Source organism: Macaca nemestrina, chromosome 14 (assembly GCF_043159975.1).
Source record: "Macaca nemestrina isolate mMacNem1 chromosome 14, mMacNem.hap1, whole genome shotgun sequence".
NCBI classification, from domain to species: domain Eukaryota; kingdom Metazoa; phylum Chordata; class Mammalia; order Primates; family Cercopithecidae; genus Macaca; species Macaca nemestrina.
In genome coordinates, this window is record NC_092138.1 from 61,124,640 (window position 1) to 61,136,853 (window position 12,214).

The 12,214-nt window shown below is 37.6% G+C and overlaps 1 long non-coding RNA gene across 1 annotated transcript in view; it reads right to left on the reverse strand.

Annotated features, from left to right (window-relative positions):
• Positions 1-12,214, reverse strand: part of LOC139358313 (uncharacterized) — a 240,892-nt gene that overhangs the window by 19,729 nt on the left and 208,949 nt on the right. The window contains exon 2 of the long non-coding RNA XR_011613072.1: positions 8,601-8,722. This is a non-coding gene — a long non-coding RNA (uncharacterized lncRNA). The remainder of the gene's footprint in view (positions 1-8,600; positions 8,723-12,214) is intronic.

Consider the following 12,214-nt stretch of genomic DNA (forward strand, 5'->3'; position numbering starts at 1 on the left):
ATCAGGGATATTGGCCTGAAATTCTCTTTTTTTGTCATGTCTTTGCCAGGTTTTGATATCAGGATGATGCTGGCCTCACAAAATGAGTTAAGGAGGAGTCTCTCTTTTCCTATTATTTGGAATAGCTTCAGAAAGAACGGTACCAGCTCCTCCTTGTACCTCTGGTAGAATTTGGCTGTGAATCCATCTGATCTTGAACTGTTTTTGGTTGGTAGGCTATTACTTATCGCCTCAATTTCAGAACTTGTTATCGGTCTATTCAGGGATTCGACTTCTTCCTGGTTTAGACTTGGGAGGGTGTATGTGTCCAGGAATTTATCCATTTCTTCTAGATTTTCTAGTTTATTTGCACAGGGGTGTTTATAGTATTGTTTGATGGTAGTTTGTATTTCTGTGGGATCAGTGGTGATATACCCTTTATCACTTTTTACTGTTTTTATTTGATTCTTCTCCCTTTTCTTCTATATTAGTCTGGCTAGCAGTCTATCTATTTTGTTGATCTTTTCAAAAAACCAGCTCCTGGATTCATTGATTGTTTTGAAGGCTTGTTTATGTCTCTATCTCCTTCAGTTCTGCTCTGAACTTAGTTATTTCTTGTCTTCTGCTAGTTTTTGAATTTGTTTGCTCTTGCTTCTCTAGTTCTTTTAATGGTGATGTTAGGGTGTCAATTTTATATCTTTCCTGCTTTCTCCTGTGGTCATTTAGTGCTATAAATTTCCCTCTAAACCCTGCTTTAGCTGTGTCCCAGAGATTCTGGTATGTTGTGTCTTTGTTCTCATTGGCTTCAAAGAGCTTATTTATTTCTGCCTTAAATTTGTTATTTGCCCAGTAGTCATTCAGGAGCAGGTTGTTCAGTTTCCATGTAGTTGTGCAGTTTTGAGTAAGTTTCTTAATCCTGAGTTCTAATTTGATTGCACTGTGGTCTGAGAGACGGTTTGTTATGATTTCCATTCTTTTGCATGTGCTGAGGAGTGTTTTACTTCCAATTACGTGGTCAGTTTTAGGATAAGTACGATGTGGTGCTGAGAAGAATGTATATTCTGTTGATTTGGGGTGGAGAGTTCTGTAGATGTCTGTTAGGTCCACTTGAGAGACACGTCTATTAGGTCCAGAGTTGAGTTCAAGTCCTGAATATCCCTGCTAATCTTCTGTCTCGTTGATCTGTCTAATATTGACAGTTGGGTGTTAAATTCTCCCACTATTATTGTGTGGGAGTCTAAGTCTCTTTGTAGGTCTCTAAGAACTTGCTTTATGAATCTAGGTGCTCCTATATTGGGTGCACATATATTTAGAATAGTCAGCTCTTCTTGTTGCATTGATCCTTTTACCATTATGTAATGCCTGTCTTTGTCTCTTTTGATCTTTGTTGGCTTAAAGTCTGTTTTATCAGACTAGGGTTACAACCCCTGTTTTTTTTGTTTTATTGTTTCTTTTTTCTTGGTAAATATTTCTCCGTCCCTTTATTTTGAGCCTATGTGTGTCTTTGCATGTGAGATGGGTCTCCTGCATACAGCACACTGATCGGTCTTGACTCTTTATCTAATTTGCCAGTCTGTGTCTTTTAACTGGGGCATTTAGCTGGTTTACATTTAAGGTTCATATTGTTATGTGTAAATTTGATCCTGTCATTATGATGTTAGCTGGTTATTTTGTCCGTTAGTTGATGCAGTTTCTTCATGGTGTCGATGGTCTTTACAATTTGGTATGTTTTTGCAGTGGCTGGTACTGATTGTTCCTTTCCATGTGTAATGCTTCCTTAAGGAGCTCTTATAAGGCAGGCCTGGTGGTAACAAAATCTCTCAGCATTTGCTTGTCCGTAAAGGATTTTATTTAGTTACCTTAGTTTGGCTGGATATGAAATTCCGATTTGAAAATTCTTTTCTTTAAGAATGTTGAATATTGGCCTTCCCTCTCTTCTGGCTTGTAGGGTTTCTGCAGAGAGACCCACTGTTAGTCTGATGGGCTTCCCTTTGCGTGTAATCTGACCTTTCTCTCTGGCTGCCCTTAACATTTTTTCCTTCATTTCAACTTTGGTGAATCTGATGATTATGTGTCTTGGGGTTGCTCTTCTCAAGAAGTATCTTTGTGGTGTTTCTCTGTATTTCCTGAATTTGAGTGTTGGCCTGTCTTGCTAGGTTGGGGAAGTTCTCCTGAATAATATCCTGAAGAGTGTTTTCCAACTTGGTTCCATTCTCCTCATCACTTTCAGATACACCAATCAAATTTAGGTTTGGTCTTTTCACATAGTCCCATATTTCTTGGAAGCTTTGTTTGTTCCTTTTCATTCTTTTTTCCCTAATCTTGTCTTCATGCTTTATTTCATTATGTTGATCTTCAATTTCTGATATCCTTTCTTCTGTTTGATTGATTCAGCTATTGATACTTGTGTATGCTTCACGAAGTTCTCTTGCTGTGTTTTTCAGCTGCATCAGGTCATTTACTTTCTTCTCTACACTGTTTATTCTAGATAGCAATTCCTCTAACCTTTTTTCAAGGTTCTTAGCTTCTTTGCATTGGGTTAGAATGTGCTTCTTTAGCTCGGAGGAGTTTGTTATTACCCACCTTCTGAAACCTACTTCTGTCAATTCGTCAAACTCATTCTCCATCCAGTTTTGTTCCCTTGCTGGTGAGGAGTTGTCATCCTTTGGAGGAGAAGAGGTGTTCTGGTTTTTGGAATTTTCAGCCTTTTTGTGCCTGCTTCTCCCCATCTTCATGGATTTATCTACCTTTGGTTTTTGATGTTGGTGACCTTTGGATGGGGTTTCTGAGTGGATGTCCTTTCTGTTGATGCTGATTCTATTCCTTTATGTTTTTTCTCCTTCTAACAGGCCCCTCTGCTGCAGGTCTGCTGGAGTTTGCTGGAGGTCCACTCCAGACCCTGTTTGCCTGGGTATCACCAGCAGAGGCTGCAGAACAGCAAAGATTTCTGCCTGTTTCTCACTCCGGAAATTTCATCCCAGAGGGGCACCTACCAGATGCTAGCCAGAGCTCTCCTGTATGACGTGTCTGTTGGCCCCTGCCGGGAGGTGTCTCCCAATCAGGAGACACAGGAGTCAGGGACCCACTTGAGGAGGCAGTCTGACCCTTAGCAGAGCTCAAATGCTGTGCTGGGAGATCCGCTGTACAGTCAGCAGGCAGGGATGTTCAAGTCTGCTGAAGCTGCGCCCACAGCAGCCCCTTCACCCAGGTGCTCTGTCCCAGGGAGATGGGAGTTTTATCTATAAGCCCCTGACTGGGGCTGCTGCCTTTCTTTCAGAGACGCCCTGCCCAGAGAGGAGGATTCTAGAAAGGTGGTCTGGCTATAGTGGCTTTGCTGAGCTGTGGAGGGCTCCACCAAGTTGGAACTTCGCCAGGGCTTTGTTTACACTCTAAGGGGAAAACCCAGCTACTGAAGCCTCAGTAATGGTGGATACCCCTCCCCCACCAAGTTCAAGTGTCCCAGATTGACATCCGACTGCTGTGCTGGCAGCAAGAATTTCAAGCAAGTGGATCTTAGCTTGCTGGGCTCTGTGGGTTGGGATCCGCTGAGCTAGGCCACTTGGCTCCCTGGCTTCAGGAGAGTGAACAGTTCTGTCTCACTGGCATTCCAGGTGCCACCGGGGTATGTAAAAAAATTCATGCAGCTACCTCAGTGTCTGCCCAAATGGCCAACCAGTTTTGTGCTTGAAACCCAGGGCCCTGGTGGTGTGGGCACCCGAGGGAATCTCCTGGTCTGTGGGTTGCAAAGACCATGGGAAAAGTGTAGTGTCTGGGCCAGGGTGCACCGTTCCTCACAGCACAGTCCCTCAAGGCTTCCCTTGGCTGGAGGAAGGAGTTCCCTGACCCTTTGCACTTCCTGCATGAGGCAACACCCCACCCTGCTTCAGCTTGACCTCTGTGGGCTGCACCCACTATCTAACCAGTCCCAGTGAGATGAGCCAGGTATCTCAGTTGGAAATGCAAAAATCACCAACCTTCTGCATCAATCTCACTGGGAGCTGCACACTGGAGCTGTTCCCATTGGGCCATCTTGCTAGGTCTCCTCAAGAAGTTTCTTAAAAGGGAAAAGATAAATGGAAAACATTTGAAGACAAATATGGGAAAAAAGCAAATACAATGGTAAAATTAACAGCATGTTTATAGGCTGATTGTCATGAGGCAGTTTGAAAAAAGAAAAAAAACCTTGAATATTGAGGAAAGAAAGGAAATAGTTGCTGGGGTCATTTTGTTGAGTAAGAGGGAAAGCTAGTAGCTAAAAAACATTTCTCTTTCCTAATAATAAAATAGCAGAGAAATATGCCACAGATGTAGATAAGTGAGTTTAATCTTATAAAAGTCAGTCTGGTAACACATTGAGAGGCTTAGTTTCTTAGTTTAACAAACGTAGAAGCTTAGTCAGGAAAGAGGAGAATGCTTAGAGACTTGAGGAGATTGCAGAAGACAGAAAATGATAGTTTAAGAGAAAGAAGAAAAATGGGAAAATGTGGTACGATTATTATTCTATTCTGTCACTTGTTTTATTTTCTTCCTTTTTAATATTTAAATGAGAATAGGTCAACTTTAGCAAGATTGATATATCTTAAAAAAGAAGCAGCAAATAAAAAGAAGGTACTTTCAGTATATTCTACTTCCTTCACGTCTATCTGAATGTGTACTTGAACATTACCTAAGGTACTCCAGGGCTGCATGCTATAGAACCTGATGATCAGTACAGACAACAGAAAGAAAACTGTTAGTGTAGTTTAATAATGTGGGCTATCACAGCTGGAAAAATCTGTCTCTGCTTTCTCTCTCCCTAATTCTGTTTTAAGTATGATCATGGTAAAAGTCAGCCCACAAGATGAACTCCAGAGATTATTGCTTTTTTGTGTTCATAAACTTGTCTAATCCCCTCCCACATAGAAGTGGGATTGATCTCTGTGACCAGTAAATATTGTGGAAGTGTGATTTCCAGTTAATAAAAGACATTGCAATTTCTGCTTTGGTCTTCAGGACTGCTTACTACGGGGGAAGCCCAGCCTGTTGTGAGGACATTTAAGCAGCCCCATTGAGAGGCTTTCATGAAAAGCAACTAAAGCCTCTTGGTAACATCTAGCACTAATATGCCAGCTTTGCAGCAGCGTGACCTGAAAATGAACCCTTCAGCTTTAATCAAATTTTCAGGTGTCTGTAGTCCACGCCAATATTTGACTACACCCTCAGGAGGTACCCTGAGTCAAAACTTCCCAGTCAAGTATCTTTAAAATTCCTGAACCAGCGAAACTGTGAGACATATCAAGTTAGTATGGTTGGATTAAGGTAGTAATCTTTGCAAAAGATATCTTGTTAAGTATTAGATAACTAATAAAATTGTTCCATTGGAGAGATACCTAACAGGTGAAATTTTATGGTAAAGAAAAACCATATAGCTCACTGATTTTCTCTTTTCTTCAGGGTGCAAGCATTCCTGTAAGAGTTAGTTGGAATTTGAATCTGGGTAGGTTCGAGCCAAATTCCCACTGACTCTTATTTTTAAATTTTCTCTTCTTCTTAAAACTTCACAGTATTTTCTCCTGCCTCACGTTTATTTGATGGCTCACTTTAGACAAAGAGAGCTATCTTAGTTCCTGTCTTAGTCTTTTTGGCCTGCTATAATGCAATATTATAAACTGGGTAGTTCATAAACACCAGAAATTTATTTCTTACAGTTGAGAGGTCCAAGATCAAGATACCTACAGACTCAGTGTCTGGCAAGGGCTTGCTTCCTCATAGATTGTGCCTTCTCGCTGCATCCTCACATGGTAGAAGGGGCAAACAAGCTCCCGCAGAGTCTCTTTTTTTAATAAGGGCACTAATCCCATTTATGAGGGCTCACCACTCATGACCTAATCAGCTCCCAAAGGTTCTACCTCCTAATATTATCACTCTGGAGGTGAGGATTTCAACATACGCATTTGAGGGAGCGAACACAAATATTTGGACGATAGCAGTCTCCTTAGCATAAATTCTGCATTTCAAATTGCATTAAAAGTGCCTTACTAGTATCAGTGTAAATATACCAAATAGAACATAAAGGTAAATAATAGTAAATAGTCATCAAATACAAATGATCTATCACTACTTGAAAAACTAGAAATAGGGAGAAAATAAAATGCAGATTTTTTTAAAAGGCATATTTCAACACTATGCAAAGAAGAACATAAAGTCACTTCAGACTGACTAGAAGTCTAAGATTGTCAAACAGTGTGAACTGATAAAATCACGTACTTTACCAATTTCAGATATACCTTAAGGGGATCATCAGCTGAACAAAGAAAAGCCACAAAGAGAAAGTGAAGGTACTAGAAAGATTGAAAAGAGTAAATGTTATCAGTATTATTTTCTGAATATCCATTTTTCATTTTCTTAGAAAGCTTCATCTTGTAAACATTTCCATAATAAATAGCTTGATATCTTTATCATCTTCTCTTTCATTTTACCATGAGAATTTCTGAAATCTATTAATTTAATCAATAAATATTTACTGAGCACCTACTCTATGCCAGACACTATTGTAAGCACTGGGGATAAAGTAATGAAGAAGAAAGACATAGCCTCCTCTTCATGGAGCTTAAAACTAGTCAAGGATAAAAGCAGTAAGGAAACCTATTGCAATATCAGATAGTATTAAGTGCTATGATATCTTAAGAAAAATAAAAAGATAAGATGAAACAAAATTAAAGATCCATGGTTTATTTAAGAGAGCATAATCAAAGTCTAGCAGAGTGAGATATTCTTAAATAAGCACAAACTTGTTTCTCAGCATTTGAGTGCATGAACTCTGTTTCTTCGTGTTCCAAAGTTGAGTTCGATTTGGTTTCAATGGCTTCCTTATCTCTCCCCTCTTCTGAATATTTAGTGAGAAATTTAACATTACTTATTTTGCAGAAGTACCTTTCCTTTCCTTAGAGTCATGCAAGACTCCAAACTTACTAACTTTGGAAAGCTTAAAGAAATACAACGAATTTCTACACCATGGACCACACAAAGATATTCCTTGTCCAAGGCTACATTGGTTATTCAAAGGCATACAGTACTGATTCTCTGGCCATAATCCCAGCTTTCTCGTTGCTTTAATTCCCAACGTGCTACACTTACATTTCAGTTCCCAGAAACCCAAGCGCTCCCTTAATTGCTCCCACCATTCCTGGTTTAGTGTGGAAGAGAGAAATACATCTGTATCTCAAACCTCAAAGCAGCCAATTTATAAGAGTTAGGGAACCCACATATTCCTAAGGGTCACCTCTCTCCTTTTCTCAAAACCTAGAACCCAACCAGTCTCAGACAATCCACGTGTACCTCCCCTTCGCCTCTTATCTATTCCATGACAGTAACGGAAATTAGAGTCCCTAGGGAAACAGACAAATGATACCTATCATTCTTTTATGAAAAGTCCATAGGAAAGTACTATAGCAAAGTTTTTGTTATCTGACACAGAACACAGGATAAAAAGGTATTAAATCAGCTTCCTCCATTTTTAATAGAATTACACTGTCAGATTTGAGGATTTGACTATTAAACATTGCCATGTATGTGCATCCAAACAGAGTAAACTGGAAAAAATGGGACATGGTGCAAGACTTACATATTCAGTGTAAAGGAAAGCTAATTTGGGTTGGTTTGGCCTGTGTAAGAGATCTAGAAATCTCTGCTGTTTATTAAGGTAAATATTTGAAAATGGGGAATGAAATGAAGTATCAGAGTCTCACATTCTGAGTGAGTAAAACAAAGCAGGGAAAACCCAGACAGCCAAATACATGTTCTCTAGGTATGGTCAAAAAAAAAAAAAATTGACAAGAAGCACAGGCTTGGGATCAGGGGTAAGACTACTAGTTTTAGGAAAGGAAATTGATGAGAATAATATATGAATTTCAAAGCAGATTTTTGGCAAAAAAGGTCTTTTAAAAATGCAAAAATTCAATCAACATGGGTTGTTTTTCCTTTTTCATGAAGTACAAGATAGAATAGAGTAAGGGCTTCAACATTTCTGACATGGTGGGTACACGCAAATAACCCTATGTCTCATGGCGTGGGTTAAGGGTACCCTATAGTGAGGAAGCTCATAAACCCCAGGTTATCAAGGGTAGACACATAGTTTACTGTTCTTTCATCTTATCAAGCCACAGAGAGACCAGATGAAAACCAGGTGAAGCTGGAGGAAATATCATGTAGTACTGCTCCAGGGAAGGGCCCTGTCTGCTGTTACAGAGCTTCTTATAGTACAAATTTGTGAATATCCTTGAAAGTGAGGTATAAAAGGAAGGGACCTAGGCACAGAGAGTCTAAATATAAATAACAGTGCACATAGTTGCCTGAGAAATTGTATTTGAGCTATTCAAACATTACCCCTCAATCATTTTATTTTCATTGTTGTCCCTTTAGGAAATTTATTGACATTTTCTTCCTAATAACACAACTGATGAAACTGTAATACCCCCAAATAGACTGCATTTGTTAACATACTGCATTCATATCTGTGCTTTATACTTAAAAAGAATAAGATTTTTTTAAATACCCTCATTGTAAGAACCACATTTTACTCCCTCGAGAATGATATCAACCAAGTTAAGAACACACGTTAGAGAAAGAAAGGGAGTCTCTACCTTCTGAAAGTGAGCTTGGGTGCAATCCCTCTCAGCAGGAAAAGTGTTCCTCCTGGTGATTCACCTGTCATGAGGCAACCCAAACTTCTGTGGTCATCCATACAACAATCCCGCTTTTCTTTCTGTATTAAATCAAATAAATTAATGAAAAAAAAATCCAGACTTAAGACTGTAGAAATAAAAGTCAAATAGTTGATTCTGGGTTATTACAAGAGTTTGAACTCTTATTGCCTGTCCAGTAGTAGCCATAAAATACTTTAGCAACAATTCTTAAAATATTAACATTGCAGTTCATAATCAAGTTAAACACCTACTCTGTGACACAAAAATTTCATTTATAGGTTTCTCAAGAGACTCATTTTCTAAACAAGAAAGTTTAAACCAATTATAATAATAATAGCTTCAAACTAGAAATTGCCCACATGTCCACCAATAGCAAAATTATTAGATATATTAAGGTGTATTCATGGAATAGAAAACTATCCACCCATTAACAAAAAAATGAACTGATAAATATAAACACATGGATAAATTTCAAAACATTATGTTGAACAAAATAATTTAGGCATAAAAGATACATGATATATTACACATGTATAAAGTATTTACAATGTATGACGTACGGTTCCATTTATATGAAGTTCGGGTCCATGCAACACTAACCAATGTGAATAGAAACCAGAATGGTGATTGCCTAGAGCAGGGGGTGAATTGGTAGAAAATGTCCATGGGCACCCTTATTAGGTGATAAAAATATTCCATATCTTGATGTCAATATTTGTGCTGTTCACTTAAGATTTGTGCATTTGACTGCATAAAAATTGTACCTCAAATGACATAATCATTTTAGCTGACACACAAAAAAGTATTTGACAAAATTCAGCACTCTTTCTTAATAAAAACTCTAACAGCTAAGAATAGAAGGAAACTTCTTCAACATAATAAAGGACATTTATGAAAAACCCACATCACAAACCATGGGGAACAACTGAAAGCGTTTCCACTAAGATCTGGTATAAAGCAGATACATCTGCTCCCACCACTTGTATACAACATAGCACTGGCAGGAGGAAATCATTCCAGAAAAAAAAATAAAAGCATCCAAATAAGAAAGAAATAATTGAGATTATCTTTATTTGCAGATGACATGATCCCATATGTAGGAAACCCCAAATATTTCACATACCAGAAAATCTGTAAGAAATAATAAATGAATTCAGTAAAGTTGCAGGATACAAAATCAACATACAAATATCAGTTGCATTTTCACATATTTACACGCAAACAACCTAGTTGAAAAAGATATCAAGAAAACAACTTCATTTATAACAGCATCAAAAAATAAATACCTACAAATAAATTTAACCAATGAGCAGAAAGATTCACACACTGAAAACTATAAAACATTAATAATAAAAGGAATTAAAGACACAAATAAATGAAAAGATATCCCAAGTACATGGATAGGAAGGATTAATACTGTTAAAATATTCATAATGCTCAAAGCAATATACAGATTTAGTGAAATTCCTATTAAAATTCCAATAGCATTCTTCATCAAAATATAAAAAGAATTCTAAAATTTGTATGAAAACACACACACACAGACACACACAGACACACACACACACAAACAGCCAAAGCAGTACAGAGAAAGAAAAACCAAGCTGGAGTCATCACATTTCTTGATTTAAAATTATATTAGAAAGCTACGGTAACCAAACAGTAAGGTACGGGCATAAAAACAGAAACATAGACAATAGAACAGAATAGAAAGCCCAGAATAAATTCAAACATATATGGTCAATCAATTTTCGCCCATGACACCACCAGATATGTAATTTGCAAATATTTATTTTCCAACCTGTACACTGTCCTTTTTGTTTTGTTGATTGTTTCCATTAGTCCATTCTCACATTGCTGTAAAGAACTACCTATGACTGGGTAATTTATAAAGAAAAGAGGTTGAATTGACTCACAGTTCCATAGGCTGTACAGAAAGCAGGGCTCAGGAGACCGCAGAAAACTTACAATCATGGCAGAAGGTGATGGGGAAACAGGCACATCTTACATGGTCAAAGTAGGAGGAAAAGAGAAAAGCTGGAAGTGCTAAACACCTTTAAACAAGCAAATCCCATGAGAACTCACTCACTATCACAAGAACAGCAAAGGAGAAGTCCACTCCCATGATCCTATCACCTTCCACCAGGTCCCTCCTCCAACACTGGGGATTACAATTCAACATGAGATTTGGGCAGGACACAAATCCAAACCATATTACTATCCATAAACTTTTCAGTTTGGTGTAGTCCCATTTACTTATTTTTGCTTTTATAGTCTGAGCTTTTAGTGTGATATTCAAGGAATCATTGCAAGACCAATGTCAAGAAGCTTTTCCTCTCCGTGGTTTTCTAGAAATTTCATCATCTTTCATTTAGGTCTTACATTTCATGGTCTTACATTTAGGTCTTTTATACATTTTGCATTGATTTTTGTGCATGATGTGTAAGATAAGGGTCCAGTTTCATTCTTTTGCATGTAGCAATCTAGTTTTCTCAGTTTCCCCACTTAATATAACAATCATTTCTTTATCTTCTTTTAAATGGGTTCATTTAATTTTAATGAATATTTTCTAGTCTACAGTGAAGAACTGTTGTAGTCATTGCTCAGATTTACCGGGACGAAAGGCACCCTACCTATTAATTCTATATAGATGTACTAAAGAGTACCTTCTAAATCACAAAACAGAGAACTTCTCACTGAAAGTCATACTGGCCTGAGAACTGGAGTAAAACTGAAGGCAGGAAGGTATATTAATGAGCTGGGACAGTGAAGCTCGTGGGACTGATTTGTAATTTATGAAATTCTGGTAAACTCTGCACCTAATTTGATAAGACATTAATAACAAAATTAGATCTAGATTTGAACGTGCTTTCTCAGCATATTACAAGCAAAATGAAAGGTGATGGAGAAAAAGAAGCACATTACTATAGTTTCTATCACTTTAAAATAGGAAACCATTTGAAACAGAAATGCATACATGTGGTCATTTTATAATGAATACATTTAATGTGTACATGTTGCTTAACATTTTCATTCTGATTTTTATTCTTTTCTTAGGTAACGTAAAATGAAAACTGATTATTTTCCTTGTTAACAAACAGGTTTTTCCAAATTTGATCTAGTGAGCAAAACTGATATTTTCATGAAGACAAACTCTACCTGTCAAGGCTTTGGGAAACCTATATGTACACCAGGACGTTTGTGTTTCTGTGTGTGTGTGCTATATGTTTAATAACAACCAGTTTTAAAGCCTTCCTAATGGGTTGCTCAATATTTAACTGGCCAAGTTTGTGTGAAAATATAATATAGTGGGAAATAAAAGAATACACAGATACAAGAGATTTTTGTTGAATATTTTCTTCATAGCAAGTAATGATGAAAGCTTTATTATGTAAGGAAATGGTTCTCTGTTCTTTCCATTACTACTTAGGAATCTTGACAGTAAATCTCTTAAAGATGAGGCCATCAGTGTTCCAGGTAGTGTTTAAAGTAATGGTATATTAGTGAGCATATGAGTAGTTAAATGTACCATGAGCTTTGGGACCAGAAAG